The following is a 13,353-nucleotide window of genomic DNA, read 5'->3' as shown; positions in this document are numbered from 1 at the left end:
AACAATATAGACAGACTTATTCAGGAAAAAGGTGGGGAGAAAACCTCTAAAATAATGACAGTGGTTCCTCCACACATACAATCCCACCAGTTGGTTTATTTACAGGGACAAAAACACAGCTGTATGAATGTTGTCTGGTTCTGTCCAGCTACCTATTAATAATGATGAAAAATGGCTCTCTTGCTGTATATGCCTGAATTTTTATCTACCATTATGTTAGAATCATCCTGCCTTTTTTTAATTACTAGTATTATTTTTTATTTAATCTTTGTCTTGTTTTACAACACTGCATCAGAGAAACAGGAATTTTTAGTGCTGTACAACAGACCTCTGTCTGGTGTGAAGTGAAATTCTCATTCTGTGACAGATAACTTGCAATTTAATACATAATTCTTGTCAGTAGAATAACATTAGGGAAAGCTAGAGCAGAGGGAAAGTCAGGCATAAGAGGGGGAATTTTATGCACCACTGGGAAATGAGAAGCTGACAACTATAGGTATTTCAGTTCTACAAGGCAAGTCATTTCATCCTGGTAATAAATGGAAAAGGTGGGTGTTTGTTTAGATTTAGGCCACTCGGTAATGATTTTAACACTCAGCCAAGCCTCCTGCCAAGACAAGCACTCCCAGGCCAAAATCTGTAATGAGCTCTCATCTTCTCAATTATAGATTCAGCCCTGACCAAAGCGATATCCAATATTCCCCTCCCAGCCCCGTCAGCGCAGAGACACGCTGATGGACGTGCGAGCAGCACGGCTCCGCATGGCTCCCGCGGCTCCTCAAGGCCTTGCAGCCATCCCAGCCACCACGCCGGGGCACCAGCACCCACCACCTCCCCTTCTCCCTTCTCCTTGCCCCCCCAGCCCTGTTTAATGGAAAGAGTGAATGCGGAGAAATAGTGCCAGCAGTGCGGGGGAGGAGGGAGGGAGAAGGAGAGGATGGAGGGACCATCCTCCCTCTGCCTCTGGGATCCTCCCAGCCCCTTCCAACGGGTGGGAAACTGAGCTGGTGGAGCCAGATTTGCTCTTGAAGCTCTTCACAGTGATTTTGTTGGCAGGTCTCTGCCGGCTGGTTGAGCCTGGCCATGGCAGCTGAAGTGCTGTGTTGGTGCTTAAGGGACACTCAGAGGTCCCCCAGTGTGCTGCTCTTAGTCCGTGTTTGTCTGCGTCTTGCTGTTATTTCAAGTGATCTTTAGTATCTCCTCACTTGCACTTATCTCCAAGCTCCCTTTTTCTGACACGTGTCCAAAAACATAGAAGATAATTTTCTTTCCAAAACTTGTATTTCATAATTCAACCTCCTGGCCTCACTCCAGCCTGTTTTCTGTCACCTTTTCCCATTGCTTTTGCTTGCTTTTCCCCAGATGGACTCATACTTCATTGTTATGGTATATTTTTGTAATCTGTGCTGAACTGAAGACATCTTGACCCCACCTGCCTACTGGCTGATCCAACTCCATCTTTGATTTCTCTTTTATAAATCCATAAACATTCACCTGCCTCATCCCAACCCCCACTGACCTACACTCACCAAAGACCTCATAAAACATGTTTAGAAGCTGGACACAATAATATTCAAAATGTTTTTTTGTTTGGAGAAGGGGGTAGGTGTCTACATCAGGAATAAAAATGTACCCATAGTTGCAGGGTTTAAGGAGCGGAAGAAGCCGTGATGCAGCTTTTCCATGGTGTTCAGGGTCCGTGCAAAGAGGCACGGCCAGGGGCTCTGCCCTGCTGCTGCGGATGTTTGCTTTTTAGAGTTACTTGTTGTGAACTTCTGCTGAGCTAAATGGATCACTAGCTCTTTTTCAGCAGACTTTTCAGCTCATTTTCCACCTTCTTGGCAGAGGAGAAGAAACGTGATAAGATATGGCAAAAAGAGCAAATGATTTACCATGTAGAGGGAGAAGAAGAATGTATTTCCACCATGGAGGCGGGGACTGTGGTTAATTCAGAAAATAACAGTCAATAAATAAATAAATAAATGAGGAAATCAAAGCCAAAACCCCACAATCCAAGACTAGGCCTGTGTTACTCAGAAGTTCTGATTTTTGCTTAGAACAATGAGTCTATTTCAGCAAGAAAGCTTTCCTTAGTCCTTTGTGCTTCCTTAAATAGTAAAAACTCCCTTTATATGGCTTTGTGTTCTTCATTTATACTGTGTGTTACAAATTTTTTGTGCTGTTCAACAGCTGGCAGTGGGTGACAGAATCCTAGAGGGTAAGTGCTATATACAATACATAATCCAGTTGATCCAGTCTTCCAGTCATCAGTCATGGGTAGTCAGACTTTATAGCTGTAATCATGAGTTCAGCGCGACTCCTGAACAATTAAGAATCAGAAGGTTTTGTCTCCTGTTCATTAAAAAAAATGTAAAATGTGTTTGGCAAAACTCTAGATGAAAAATGAAAAGAAATATTATGACTGTTATTCGTATTCTCCAATTAAATCTTTTTATAGTTCTTTTTTCTTCTACTGCTTGTGTACAGCAACCTTGGCAGAAGACACTAAATCATATGTAGGTTAATTACTTAATGTTTCTGAATTGCTTTGAACATGAAGTGAGTGCCAAGTATTACTAATATTATGTGAGACAACATTGTAATAAGCTGGGGGGGGGTTCATCTTCACTTTCTTTTATCATGCATTAATGCATAAGCTTTGTTTGGTGCTATACATAGATTGTGCATACAGTTACTCGAATTGGAAGACTCTTAGATGTGAATAACTAAGGACTGCATTTTGGAAAAAAAAAATAGTTTTCCTGGGCAGCTCAATGTCCTCAGCATTACAGACAGCAACTTTCTGTTCCAAAATAATATTACATGGCATTGATATGCTTTACAGCATTGATATGCTTTTAATTATAGAAGGAAACTCTCTTGAAAGTATTTGCCTTTTTCACATCATTTACCAATTTACCAACACCAGCTAGCAGTAGACCTGTACCTGCCTGTGGGTATTCAATTGTTAATTTCTTGGGTAAGTTCAGGAATTTCTGTGGTTCTTTGGAGATATATAAGTTGCTTTTATTGTGATGGTGGTCAGACTGTTGTAATGATATGACCCATTTATATAATAGCAGGAAATCGAAGTGGTCATTCTAATGCTGCTTTGAGGCTTGGATTGGTTCCATCTCAGTAGTGGACATTTTATAATCTAAATAAATATTATTTATCATTTTCCTACCAGGTCTTATAACTTTCATGTGACAAACCTATCTACGTAACTGCAGACTATAGTCTGCAAGAATATTTTCTGGTAGGCTGGTATTCAGTGTACACATACACTTGTCCAGAGGTAAGGTTTGGACATTCTGATGATGATTTTTATTTTTTTCCAAGGAAACCATTTTTTTAATCAGTCGTGTTTCCTTTCTATGAAAACGTTGCCTTTTTGTCAGAATTAAAGAAAAATAACACTATGAAAAGCTTTTTGAAAAACTAATATATTTTTAAAAAATATTTTCATAGACAGAGTCCTCCTTTTTTGATCAGTATTAATATTAAAATTAATATCTAGTTTTAGGAGACCAAAAGCTAGAGCATGTGCACAGCAGACTAATAGTGTTTGTGCAAGTGCAACTGTTTCCCTGTCCAGGCTTTAAAAATCAAGCCCTATGTGGTTTTCACATCTCATACAAGGAGTAACTTAAGGGTTTAAAGTGAAATCAAACTCTATAGTATGTTGTCCAAGTGTACTGAAACAAAAACATAAATGCGAAAACCTAACACATCATAAATAACATGAGATATATAAAAAAATAAATAAAATACAAATAATAAATTAGAAAATAATAAACATTTATCTTATTAACTTGACACATAACTTGGGCAAAGCAGTTTCTTTTTCTTTGGTTTCCATGATCATAATATTTTATGTGCACTGTTATCGAATTACTACATACTATCTAAAAATGCAACATGAGATCTGCCTGGGCAGACAGTAAGATGTCGTTCATTATTGTTTCACCTTGGGGACTGGATATTCAATCTGAAAAAGTAAACACTCAATGTATGTTCTATCCATGTGACAGGACCTTCTGTTGTAGCTTATTTTCTGATATACATCTCCTACCTGATTCCAGCAGAAGGAAACCCTATCAGATTCACATAGGTTGTAACTCACTTCTAAATTCCCAAAGTATTTTACTCCCTGGAGCTTCTCATAAAAAAGTTTAAAAGTATATTTTCCTGTTAAGTATTGATATGTTAAGTGCTGCTTCAATTTTGAAAGCTTGGTAAATGCTTAATGTCAGTTTTGTCTGATCTTGTGTGTTTTTACATTGTGTTCTGTCTATTCATTTACTCTGGCAGCATTGCCAAGTTTTACTAGCAAAGGGATGAAAGAGGTCAGATTTTAATTCCATGGCAATTTCCCTTCTTGCCTATCACTTTCACAGGCTATATGCTTTGTCATGAAACTCCCATGTTTCAACTGACTTTCTACTTATGTATGAAGAGATTCAGGCATCTCTCAAAGCTTTACTGAACAGTTTGTGTTAGAAAGGTGTTTCCAGCACAGCAGCACCAGCTGAACAGGTCACACACCTTTATTTTATCTCTGCTGTTGGAGACTTGGTATTCCAGACCAAAAGCAATCTCTCTCTTTTTCCCTTGCTCCTTTGAGGATGCATGTTGTCTCCCATGCACCACGGCCTGCGAGAGAAGAGAAAATATTTGGCTGAAGAGAATGATGCCAGGCACCTCATCTTTACTTTCAGCCTAATGAAAGACTGAGGCCTGGTAATGTAATGGAGATGGGGCTGAGCTGGCTGCATTCTTGTCATCCCTTTGCTGGCAATGACAGACCAGGCCAATCTTTTACCTGTCCTGAAAGCAAACAAGCCATAATACAGCAGAGATACTGTCCAGAAAATCTTGCCTTGCATATGCAGTCTTTTAGCTTAAAAATGCCCTTAATACTTATGGGAGATATTTGCACTATACTTTAAACAAAATGCTGTTGCCTAGTTTAAAGCTGGACTGACATCCGCAGAAGTATTTAGGCACCTAACTCCTTGGCAGGTGCTTTGTTTGTCTGGTCACATCAGTCCTCACTCCCATATTGTTCTCTGCTCAGGTACCACCAACATGGATGCACAGCTGTGCCCAGTAGAGAATTCATGAAGGAAAACACATGTCAAAAAAAGGTTAAACTCCAGGGCTGTTTGAGACAAATGGAGAAGAAGAACTTAAACTAATGAGATAGGCCAAGCATTAATGGAATTTAGATAGACTTTTCAGAAAAGCTAATTGAATTGAATAACATAAAAGTGGCAGCAGCTTTAAAAAAATATTTAAACTTTTTTGGTAGAAATATTAACAGGCCCAATTGCTAAGTCAAATAAAGCAAGGGATATAAAAATAAGGGAAAAAAACATTTATTATTTCCACAATCAGATATTGCTTTACACTATCCATGCAATTAAGGTTAGAAGTCTTAACAGAGAGACTGCTTGCAGTGTATTTGGGTGTGTGAATCATGGTATTAAAATTAACTGTAATTTTTAGACAGTTTTTGCTTTAAATCTAGTACCAAATGCAGAAATATTACACGAGATTTTTTAAATTAGGCAGAGAAACTCCTCAAACACGAGATTTTATGCTACCAAACTGGTTGAGAATGACCATATTCATACACAAACCTCAAAGTGATTTGTAGTGCAAGTGAGAAACTCCACATGAAAATTCTCTGCATTTAATCCCTGTTAAATTAGCTATTAATTTAATGCAGCAAATTAAAAGCCACTAGAAGCAGGTAGAAAACCCCAATGGCACTGCATCTGTGCACACTTTATTTCAGCCTAATACACTGTCTGAAAATTTTACAGGGTTACAAGCAGAAATTTTTGAGACTTTGGAGCAGTTGCAACCAGTTGCCTGACACCACGAAAGGGTAGACACTGGAGTGGAACAGCTTTTGGAATGTAACGGCAGCAAGGAGGCTAATAAAGTGATTGCAAATGGTCTGTTTAGTGAGTTGAGTGAAACCAGGGATGGAGTGAGAGTATGAAAAGCACATCTTGCTCTTTTTTTTTTTTTTTTTCTGTGATTGAGAAAGATATAAACATATCTATCAAAATAAGTGGAGACAGGTCATTAAGATAAATTAATAGAAAGTTCAAAATACAGCTTTGGATATTTTTCATTTAAATATGACAAATATGATCAAATACATCATATTTAATCTTGGAATTATATTTCAGGTAAAGGTAGCATGAGTAAGAATTTGCACTAACATCTTTCTCCTGACATGCTCTGGCAGTGGGCTTACCTGCCTTCCAAGGGAAAAGCAGCCCTTTGAAAGACAGATTCCAGTAAACTGAGAAAAAAGTGGTGCAGCAGCACTACATTCCAAATGTAATTTATCTTATTTACATACACACAGTGGTTCTGGGAGAGGGGAAGCAACACTCTATGGGGGCAAATGTCTCTTCCAGGGCCACCTGCTGACCTGAGCACATCTTAAGAGGCAAGGCTTTATCAAAGTATCTCTCACTGCTTTCATTGCCTTCCCTGCAAATACCACCAAGAACTGAAATTTAAATAGCAAAGTGTATCAACAATACAGAATATTTGCTTGTGTTCCTAAAAGAACATGCCACTGCCACTTGATGATACTAGTGGCAGGTATCTTTTTTGCAGCACTTCAGCCTGCATCATTCCTGTGAATTTCCAGGAAACGTTTTCACCAGCATATCTGAGAAAAATGAACAAAAGAAGGACATAAATATCTTGTTCAGAGTTTTTGCATTCTTTTTTTTTTTTTTCCAGTTTAGTGTTCAGGTGCCTTATAGGGAAAAATAAGCAACAAAGAAATATTTGGCTTTTGGGGTGAAAAAAGTTGTGGTCTATTAGATGGAAGGATGTGGTTAAAATAAATGCTTAGAAGGCAGCAGATAAGAGTTCTCTTCCCAGATCTGGCACAAATGCTCTTTTTGACCTTGCACCAAAGCATTTCCTTGCTTTGGGACCAGTTTCTCTGTAGAACAGGGGTGATAAACAAGCTTAACTGCCCTTCTTGACAGAGGAACCAGGAAGTTTTTACTTATACTTGTTACAAGCCTTCAGGACCTGAAAGAGATAAGCATTGGATCAGTTTGGACTTGCAGATTTAAGTCTGTTCTTTAAAGAAAATATTTCTTTTATAGTATTAGGTTTGGTTTACACTAATTATGTGTATTTAAAAAAATAACCAGAGTTTACATTTATTTGCTCAGTCTTGCAAATAATTAGCTAACTCCGTTACTTGAAAATTCTATTTTCTGTACAGTCAACTAAAAAAAAAAAAAACCTGAAAAAAATAGAATTATAATTCTTCTTAATTCTTCTACTTGCATGTGACCAAGAAGTTTAATTTCTGATAGAGCATTTTAACATTAATAGTGTTATCCCAATGGGTGTTAGAGAGCATTAGAGAAAAACAAAGATGCTTTTTGCACCTTTTAAAATAACTTAGAGGAATGCTTTGATTGTCTTTTGGAAATAAGCACACATAAAAAGTGGCATTTCCCTATTTCTCTTCCAATGAGTTCTGGAGCTGAGAAATCCCTGAGGCAAGACTTTTAAGTTGCTTCCTTCCATCGTGCAGCAGAGAAGCATTGCTGAGGCCTGCGGAGACTTCCAGCTTGTCTGAAGATGGAGAAGGCTATTATCTGCTATGATTCAGCAGACGTTGGACAAACTATCTCACCCCTTTCTGGCTTTTAAATATGTTTTATTTAGCCTTTATGCTTGAAACCATGTGCCGAACAGGTCAGCCAGGCTTAGGATTCTGGCTCAGCAATGCGCACTCTTTACTAAAATAGTGTTTACACATAATATCTGTTTAAATTATGAAATGCCTGTTGTGAAAACAATGGACATATTCAATCACTGTATCCCAGAAAAAATGAGAAAAATATTCCAGAGCTCCTATCAGAGCCAAATAGGTATAATTTTGCTAGTGATATGGTAATACACGACAGCTTTCCCCGGATGGCTGTGTAAAACAAAGAAGTGGTTGTCAGCCTTTCAGAATCAGATGTTAATGATATTTCATGTCTTTGTTGAGTCTGTGGAAAGCAGCTACTGCACCTAAAAGGGAAATGACTTCCATACCAACCTCCCCCAGCCAAAGTCGTTCAGATTGGGAAAACTGGATGAGGTCCATATTTATACTTTGGAAAGAGGTGTAAAAGAAGAATTCAAGACAGTATTGAATGAGCTGTCTCCCAGTATCTTTACCCAAACTTATATCTTATCACTGTGATGAAAGTCTTTAGTTCAGTGTATTACTGTCTCTCTCTCTCCTTTTTTTTTCTTTCTCTCTTTTTCCTTTTTTTTCCCCCCGCAAATATATACGAGGAAAGAATGTAATGTAAGCAAAACTCCAATGTGTTTCTGGCAAATGAGGAGTGTTTTCTACATCTCGTATATTTTTGGAAGAGTTTGAATCCAAATGTAATATGTCTTCCAAATCAGGAAGAAGGCTTTTTATTAGACTGATGGCTGCACACAGCAGAGAGAGGGTTGTCTGCCCCAGCACTGCAGCAAGCAGGGACTGGTGCTCTGTCTGAGCTAGTTTGGAAGACTGGAGCCAGCCAAAAGAAGAGTTTCTGTAGCTTTATTGCTGCAACTTCATTTTGCTGTACTACTGTATGTCTTCACTTCTGCAAACTTTCTTCCGTTTGTTTTAAGAAGAGGTCTTAATTCCAATGCAAAATCCGTCCAGAAAGGAGGGCCCCTCAGCACTGTGTTCCAGCTGGTGGGGATTAGCTTAGTCCTTTTACCGGATACGTATCATTTTAATCTTAAGCCTTTAGACACTGTACAACATACTATTAAGTCTGTTACCAAATAAAACACTAAAAGGCTGATTCACTAAGGGTTACACACCCTTTGCAGGGAAAAAAACTAACATTTACAAAGGGATAACTGCCAAAAATCACTTAAATTTCATGTCTTTCCTATTTACTAAATCCCACATCCACCATGTGTACAGTAACTTCCTTCAGATATGCCCCTGGGAGAAGTGCAAGTCAAAATAAAGGGGAAGTTGCCCCCATAAAACATGCCCCCAGCTCTAAAGAGTGATTTATATTGGTTCACATAAGAAAATCTGAAAAGTGAAAGTTAAGTTGTTTAGAAATAAAATGAAACCTTCCAGAAAGTGTGAATCATGTACTCAACTTCTATGATAACGAGTAATACATTTCCTACAGGAGTTAGTGGTTAGGGTATGAAACGTGGGCATTAGCAGACTAAGGGATCATTACTGATTTTGTGCAAGTGACCTTGACTACAGTTTCTAATTTGGGTGCTTAAACTGAAGTAATATTGCAGCCCTCGGTTATTTGTGGAAACGTGGGTGACAGAATCCCTGGACCTTGCACTACCAACTTAGGTTGTTAATAGCTAATGCAGATGCCTGACTTCACTCCCTGTGGAGCTTCTTAAACGATGTTTTATCTTTCTGTCAAGGGTAAGGCAAAAAAACCTCTGATATTTATAATGTGCTTTGGATGAAGGGAGGATCGAAATGCAAACTACGATAGCCACTGTTTATTCGCTAGTCTTCTGTTCTGACACAGGCTCAGAAGTATCTCATCACATCATTTTAGCCAGTCATTTGAAGTTAATCACTATAACTCGTCATGCTAGATTAGTTCTTATGGTTATGGGACGATCTTAGGGCAGGAAGATCACCTCAGGAGTTCATTAGGTGTGGCTCTGGCAACAAGACTGCGAATGAAACTGCATTGATAGTCTGTGTCCTACTGTTTGGGTAACACAAATAATTTGAGTTTTCTTCCAGGGAATTTGGTTGTTGTTGTTTTCAGTAAGAAATAACTCATCTGTTTTGGAAAACATTGTTTAATGTATAATGGAATATTCCACTAGCACTGACAGGCAGAGCTGCACCGTGCCAGGCAGCCAGGCCAGGGATCTCGACTTGCCAGGGTGACTGCAAAATGGGATGCAGGCACCCCACCGATGCTGGGTTTGGTGCCCTGCAAATGCTATTTTCCACAGTCCCAGCTGAATGTAAAGGAACTCTTCCTAGGAATGCTGGCTAGGAAAATTAAAATCCTGAATGCATGCTACGGCTGTGTTTTTTGTTAGAGGCTAAATTAGTACAGAATAATAGTATGTAGCATTTACAAAGTCTTTTTGCATTCAAGATATTTGAGTAAGATAAATGGTAAAATCACCATATGCATTAAGCCCTAGGATAAAGTACTATTAATCCTGTTGTGCAGATACAGAAGTTGAACTAGAGGCATAGATTTTTGTCTGGGAACTGAGGTAAAGATTTTTGTCTGGGAATTGAGGTAATTTTTTTTGTCTCAACCAAGATTATAATGCAAAGTTTTTATTTAGTAGCTTTATGCTCAGACTATGCAATTCTTCCTAGCTGAATTTTGTTGCAAGGGTCTTGGTGTCTTCATTAAAGGCCTAGTTAGAGGGGTCATATGATTTTTGTTAAAACATCAGTATTCATATACTAAATAAAAACGTTTCCAGGCCATATATTGTGGGAAAAATCTGGAAATAAAAAGCATCACTCATACGTAGCCTGAAGGCTCCAAGGACCACTAGACAATGTAAAAAACAATCAAAACCAAAATGTGCTTGTTTATGTAACAGTCATGATTTTAAAGAGAATTTTGTGATTTTGGGGGATCCAACTCATGATTTTTCAGTGCTTGGCCTTGGTGATATTGTTAGCCTGCAGTGGAGAATCTGCATTTGATGACCAAGTTCCCCTGTCACTTCACATACAGTTAGTTTATTTTGGAGGATCATCAGATACAAATTCTTTTACATGTTAACAGCATTGCCAAGCTCAAGGATTCAAAAATCATGAGCTAGTTTATTCTACATGGCAAAACGATTAGTGAGAGAAAATGCAAAAACAGCAACAACCCAACAAATGCTGTTAATATTTATTCCGTCGTCTCCTCTCTATGAGGCCTTCAACAATGCCGTGGTTCAGTACCACTACCAGGACTAGCCTATTTATCCTCAGAGATGAGAGAGATCTCTGAAGTCTAATGAGAAGAATATGGGCCTTGCTCTGTAGTATCCATAAGCCGTTTTTTGGGGGGATGCAGTGCAAGGCATTTACAAACAGAGCTCATCTGAATAGTCTTGTTTACTGCAGAAATGGAAGAGCAGCATCGGAGAACCTCCATCAATATGTGACTGTATTTATAGAAACACCATTAGGGGGAGCTGTGTAATAGACTTAATGTCAGTGTTTTACAGCTTGCTCACCTTAAAACCCAGTACCTTCACTTTATATACATCAGTCCTTACGGTACTTCCACCATCCTCTTCATCACCACCATTGACACTGGCAGACACTATGGTGGTGAAGTCTCCATAAAGACCAATGAAGAACAGAGCGATCAGCATCAGAATAAATGAGGTAAATTTCAGTGGATTCTTGGATAGAGGTTGCTGTGATTAGCTTGTGATTCTGCTGTTTTCTTTGATAGCCCCTTTCAATCGCAGAGTCTTGCTGTAAGTATTCTTGGCCTTAAATTAGGTACCATCTTGGAGAAACCTTTCATTTGTCACCAAAATGTTTTGCTATAGAGGTCCTGCTGTGAATTTTTCAGGAAGCCATCCATTTGGCTGAAGTTCCCTCTGCTCTGAAATGTCCTTGACTGGATCCTATTATGTGAAGGAGAATGGACTAAGGAATTACACCTAATATGTATGTGATACATTGTGTGACATAGGACATAATATGGTACATCAGAAATAGACCAAGCAGTCAGTTGCATTATTTTTCACATAAGAAAGGCTTAGTCTTATTTTCAAAAATATAGACTAGTTTTTGGCATTCTGTGAAGTGCAGAATTTAGAGATTGTGAGTTGGAGAGCTCTGTATGACCTGCAAAGCTGCAATAAAGAATGAGCACACATAGCAGCTTGGATTTACATTCTTAAAAAAGACACAAAGCTAGATAATGAAAAAAACAGAGGAATAGGATGATCTCCATTTCATCTATCTGGAGGAGTAAATCCCAGATTGCTGCACAAGATGCTGAGGTGCACCAATATTTTAGCACATCACAGATAGTTCAAAGTGATGGAAAATGTCCAGGTTTTCTAAAGGATAACCAGGAAATAATTAGTTAAGTAAAAGAAAACTTTACCCCAAAATCCAAACAACAGTTTGGCACAGTAAAACCAAATTCATTGCTAAGATTAACTGTGTTTAAGCTAAAAAGTTTTTCCAGTTTTTAAATTAGTTCTTAGAGATCAGAATATGGGACAGCCTAGGAATTAATTTTTTTTTTTTTTGACTTGAGATACTTTTTAAGTACTTTTTAAAATCTGAAAATCACTCCCTCCATTGCTCAAAATATGATGAGAGTGAACTCTAATGAATTCATTCCTGAAGAAATGGATTCAAATCGTTGTTGTACTATTGCCAGCTTCTGTAAAACTGCCTGGCAAAAACCATGCAGTTCATGCAATATTGCTCTGGCCCTTTATACAACAATGCCCAAATTTAAAATAGTAAACTTTATTTGCCTTTGTACCAGAACAAAGTAGGGGGAATAGAGACACAATATTACCAGAACACCTTCTCAGAAGAATGTTCTTGTCATGGTGGGGTTTCTAAAGGTTTGTATGGCCTTCACCCTATTGATCCTGAGACACCAAGGTCCTAACGAAGAAATATACTTCCACGAAACTCTACAAGAAGCTGGTTACCAGAACCCTTATTTCTGTCATTTCCAAAGTGTAAAAATCAGAATAAACTGTTCTACCTGGACTTTTGCTGGGATATGTACTTGTTCCCAGTATATAACTGCTTCATTTTCTTGATGTCTCTTCTGCTTTTTCTCTGGGACATTACTGCACTGTTTGCAAGGCTAAATCCTGAGCTGCTTGGGACAGGGAACCTGTCTTTATCTCTTTGTATTTTAGTTGCTAAAAGAACCAAAGGATGTCACACAAAAGCTGTGCTGAATATTACAAGAGTACTAAGGTACTTTTTGCATTGTAAGGGTAATGACATTTGCCTGCTTATAACAAATCTTAAACCATTTATAGCAGAGTTAAATACGTTGTAACCCACCTAAAGGAGAATTGTTGCAGGAAGAATATCGAGCCCAGCAGAAGTCTTAGTTATCTCTCTTGAACTTTCTCTTTGCTTCATGAAGACAATAGTCTACATTAAAACTGTTGCAAAACTGTGAAATCGCAATAAACCAACCCAAACTGCCAGAGAAAACAGACCTTTATTCCAGTGAGGCCAGGAGTCTCTGCAGTCTCAAGGCTGGGGACAGCTGCATTGGGTGGCAGAGGAACTGGATACTGACTGCAGCTCTGGAGCATACAGTCATGTTC

General features: G+C 38.4%; 1 long non-coding RNA gene across 18 annotated transcripts in view; it reads left to right on the top strand.

Annotated features, from left to right (window-relative positions):
• The window catches only part of LOC110362429 (uncharacterized), a 102,398-nt gene that overhangs the window by 9,391 nt on the left and 79,654 nt on the right, over positions 1-13,353 (top strand). The window contains exon 1 of one of the 18 annotated variants that reach the window (XR_010470734.1): positions 10,394-11,413. The exons of 12 other annotated variants lie outside the window; for them this stretch is intronic. This is a non-coding gene — a long non-coding RNA (uncharacterized LOC110362429). Of the gene's footprint in view, positions 1-10,393; positions 11,414-13,353 lie in introns of those variants that run through there. 5 more of the 18 variants (XR_010470736.1, XR_010470737.1, XR_010470750.1 and 2 more) reach the window with 5 other exon arrangements.

Source organism: Columba livia, chromosome 2, assembly GCF_036013475.1.
Source record: "Columba livia isolate bColLiv1 breed racing homer chromosome 2, bColLiv1.pat.W.v2, whole genome shotgun sequence".
Taxonomy (NCBI): Eukaryota; Metazoa; Chordata; class Aves; order Columbiformes; family Columbidae; genus Columba; species Columba livia.
The sequence above is the reverse complement of the archived record's forward strand: the minus strand, read 5'-3'. Positions and strand labels throughout refer to the sequence as shown.